This window comes from Morone saxatilis, unplaced genomic scaffold (assembly GCF_004916995.1).
Source record: "Morone saxatilis isolate NCDOM2014 unplaced genomic scaffold, NCSU_SB_2.0 Contig4, whole genome shotgun sequence".
Classification (NCBI taxonomy): Eukaryota; Metazoa; Chordata; class Actinopteri; family Moronidae; genus Morone; species Morone saxatilis.
Genome location: NW_023339984.1, coordinates 12,082,775 through 12,087,637, shown reverse-complemented (window position 1 = coordinate 12,087,637; position 4,863 = coordinate 12,082,775).

The window sequence follows — 4,863 nt, the reverse complement described above, 5'->3', positions numbered from 1 at the left end:
TTTATTGAGACTTGTACATGGCTGGTATTGTTGGCCTCGGGGGTAGCTAGGTAGCTCGCTACACGACCCTGTGTGGTCAAAGGGTTGGCTGCTGGTTTGGTAAACACACCCCATAATCTGTGCAGTGTGTGTGTGCAGTGACGTGAGCTCTGAACGTATAATGCACAAACACTGAACCACAACCGGCATGATGTAAAGTCGGTGGAAGAAGAGGTCGTTTCGGTGGAGCTGTGTGATGTATGTATACTTTATGTGACCCTACTATGACCTTTCTATCTTATGTAGAGGTGGAAAATGTATTAACTGGATGGATTTTAATAATTTTTAAGCAAAAAGGCAAACATTAAATGTAAGGATATCCTGATTTTGTCTTAAATTCTAGTCCCTGGCTGGACAAACTAGACAATCTGAACAAGAAAACAATCTATAAATGAATACATAATGAAAATCACCAGTTAAGGTTCTTCCATAAAGGTGTATCATCACTTGCACAATTAATTAAATTTACTTTAGTAGTAAAGCCAAGACATTGAACAGTAGAGGTATAATGAATGTTTTTTTTTACTTTTAATGGACCAAATGAATAATCAATTAATGAAAACAGTCATTAGTTGCAGTTCTAATACTATACTGTGTGTTTACTGATAATCAAACTGTCTGTAAATCTAGAAACTATGACAGGTCTGTCTGCAATCATCATCTCAAGATCAGAACAGAAAAGTTCAAGTCTTGTGAGAACTAAATCCTTAAAAATGTACTTCAGCAGCGTTGTATTGACTCGCAAGGGAGCCATGGGGCAACAATTAGCTGCAGAACCCCTAATTAACCCTCCATTCATCCCAGGCTGTGTACAATCTGTATATAATTGCTGTAAGTAGCACCCTATTGCCCTCTGTTTGCAGAAAAGAATACCTGCCTGTACCTGGTGTCTGTTTTTACTGTATCTACCTGTGTGGACCTGTTTTTTTTTTACCTATATGCCCGACTAAATAAAGGCTTCTTGATATAATCTCTTCTTGCTGTGTGTCTAGTCTATAAATCCTTGAAGGACATTTTCTTTTCTGTACCATTTTGTTTCTGCTGAACTTAAAAAGGGTTTAAAAGTCCGTTTTTTAATACAGATATCCTCCTCAAGCTACGGCTTCAACATCAAGTTATACAGCAGTGTCTACAAACCAGTCGGTACACAGTGCCCAGTTGGTACTTAACATTGTAAAATCACTCAATTAAGGAAGTATCCATAATTCAAAAATGTGACCATGACACCAGGCAGTTTGTATGTGATGTCACCCCCCGCGGGACATGTGGGTGCCACCTATTATCACACGCTCACATACTGTCATTCCTGTGAGACTGAGCTGTGTTTTGTTCTCCGGATGCACTATAAAAGAAGCCAACCACAAGTTCCTGAAAAACAGAACGAAAAGTAAGATACCATGTGCATTTATAGCTGCTGTGGTTAAAACACAAATGATTAAATGTTCAGAGGAAGTGAAACTGTCTTTGCATCTATTTACTGAAAGAAACAAAGAATTAAATCCAGATAAGGAAGTGCACAGGGCTGGGTTTAACTTTGTTGTGTATATTTTTGACTTAATAGTGGCTCTCTTTTTGTGTATAACAGTGCTGCCAAGTGTCGAAAGCACTATTTGTTTGAAGCTGCCTGTATAAACCTCCACTGTATATTTTTTTATTGTGAATCTGGTTTTCTCCAGCCAGACATATAAGCCGCATACTTAAATCTCACCAGGACGGAGGCAAGAGAATGGACAGAAGAAGATCTAAAGAGCAGCAGAGTTACATTAGAGAAGGGGAGGTAAAGACATTAGAAGGAAAGAGTGGTAAAAGAAAAGTTGGGGGGGGGGGGGGNNGGGGGAGAAAGAGAGAGAGGGGGGGTTTTGGAGTATGGCTGAATTTAAATCTGAGGGACTGAGTCAGTTGTTCCTCTCGTTCGCTGCCAATGGAAAAAACTGAGAATTCTGCTCATGAGTGGCTGAATCTCACATTGCCTTCATTTCTTGGCGTCTCTGACCCAGTTAGCGCTCGCACCAGTCCTACACAGGTCAAATTAAACCACCTGATTATTCTGCTTTAGTGAAACGTTGTTTAACGGATGCGAGCCAACAATAACTAGGACTTTAATACACATTTTATATGGTGGCTGTAACGCAAATGGACTGATAAATACCTTTAAGACAGCAACATTGGACACTGCTTGTATGGCAACAATCCAACTAAAATCACTAAGTATGTTTACTCAAGTAATGCACTTAAGCACTTGAAGCACTTGAAGAACTTGTATTTTTCCGGAGTGCCGTGAAAAAGCCTGGGCTTGTATTTGCTTCAGTCACTGAACTCTTGCTCGGCAAAGAAATACTATCAAGGATTTGGAATAACATATCAATTACGAATCATTAATTTGATCCTCGCCGGGTATGAAAATACCAGTACTCTACCCTAAAATGGGCTTTAAGAGGTTTAAACCTGCGCTCATTTGTCAAAATGTGTTAAAAGTTTTACGGTATTTCCATTTAATGTTACTTGTTAATGTTCTACATTTGAAGCTTTAGTCCCTAATTACTTTCATATTTTACAAACAAAATATAAAATGTGCTTATAAAATATGCTGAATTGCTATAGAATAAACTTTCCAATGGTATTTAAGCACTCAGCTCCACCTAGACCTGTCACAACACTTTACACACTATAATTTAGGTCATGTGATGAAAACTGAGCCGTCTCCATGACAACTGAACAAACACCATCGGCTGATGAAGATGCAGATTACGCTACCAGACCCTGAGCTGAGATTGATATGAAGGTGACAATGTAAATTTACTGATAGTGTACCAGGTCCAGCAACAATTATTGTGCATATAATGAGATACAACTACTTTATATACTGTTGGGCAGATTATAAAATGTTTTATAAGATACAGTAATAATTTATTCTGTATGTAAAATCACCTGCGAACTAACAGATAAAAAGTATGAAATATAAAATGAAAATACTGTAAAACTGTTGCCTGTAGTCTTTACAAAGGGCCATTGATGTCTCTACCTCTAAGAATTTAAACTAGCTTTAGTTTTTAGCACATCTGGCCTTCAGCTTCAGTCAGATCCACCCAGCTGAACACCTGAGACTAAAAACTTCTGGTAAAACGGACGGTAAAAATGCATCTATCTTCAAAACGTGCAGTTCTTAAAGTCACGGTGGAATCTTTCTCTCTTTGATGTCCTCTATGCTAACATGGTGGACCACTTTCTTTGGGTGTAGAGCAAAGATAAGCTCCCTTGAAGTCCATCAGTTTCTCATTAAATCCGATCCGGCTGATTATTTTGACATTTCTTAAGTGACAGCGGCTGCCTGTCAGAGCAGCGTGCACCAGATCTTGAGGAAGGCTTTTTCTTTTGATGCTACATCAACAGCCACTCTAGTCGAGATAAAGAGAATTGAACCCAGATGTGTTTTGACCAGATTTGCTGGGATCACCAGACATGTGTCTCCACATGGCAACGGGAAATCTCCAGAGTTTTTTGAGCCAGATATGGAGAGATCCTATTTTAGATGCTGTTGTTTTCATTGCTGCCCACTTCCCCTCTGCTCACAAAGTCCAACTAAGCTTTTTATTCAAGTAAAGAAAAGGTTAGACAAGGCAAAAGCCATGAATGAAAACAGATGCCGGAGGCCACAAAGGTATCCGACTTCACCAGAAGCGGCTTCATTTTCAGAGAATAGTTGAAGTCTCATTTCTGTGCTGGTGGAGCTTCTGTTTTCAGTCAGCGTGGATTATGTGGGTTTAGTTTGTCAGAGTGAAGTCAGAAAGGGATGTTCAGATGTTGAGCATCACTGATAAACCACAACATTCCTCTTTCTCCGCCTGCTCTGATTTCACAACCCCCCCAGAAGAGCAGCTTCATCTGAGTTAATTAAACATTTACGTCACTCAGCTGTTGCTTTGTCTTTGTTTCTCCATTCCTTGCTGCTCCAGTTTGCTCCACACTCACAGACACGTCTATCTCTTGATCACAGGGTTCATATACAGCTCTCAGGTGATGTAATGCTGAGCCCATAATTAACTCTTATCCTCTTTCTGCATCAGGACGGACTATGGCTACGCCTGACAGCATCTTGGCACTGTGCACACGACCTGTATCGGCCGTCAAGACGTTATCACTCCTCATCTGATGGGTGAACTGTGGGTTATTATCAGCGTATAGCACTGAAGTGATGGACTGCTGCAGTGATGGTAGAGTTAGTGTTCTACAGCTGCTGTAAACAGACGTGTTTTCTCACTCTGTTTACAGATATTCATCACTGTGTCGGTGTGCTCGCCCCAGGAGGGCAGTTGCCTGCGGCCTCTCATAAACTGTCTGACTCTGAGTTATCCACCATGTCTGGGTTTGACTCACATGTGGTCAGTGACTAAGGTCCTCCTTTGCCCTTTCGTGCATCCTGTCCACCCTCAACAGATTCTTGTATATCTTGCGCTTTTTTTGTGTGTTGCTCAAGCTAATGGATTTTTTGTGTTGTGAATTAATTTCCTGTGACAGCTAGTCATTAGTGGTTCATCCTGTCTCTTACAGAGAAACACATTATTCCTGCAGTTCCCGGCAGTATGACTGGATGCGACTAAACACCGGTGTGGAGCTGTAAACGGTCACATCAAACACCCTTATGACCCCTGCAGGTACCTGCAGAGCAAATGTAAAACTGGGCTGAGACCAGAGGCGCCCAGGCTGCTCGTACCCGATCATTTACAGAAGCTGCACAGGACCTGATGACCAAATATGTTGTTTCAGTCGAAAGTTAAACTGAACATTAGTGTCTCCAGGCCTGGGATGGAGTGTGTGTGTGTGTGT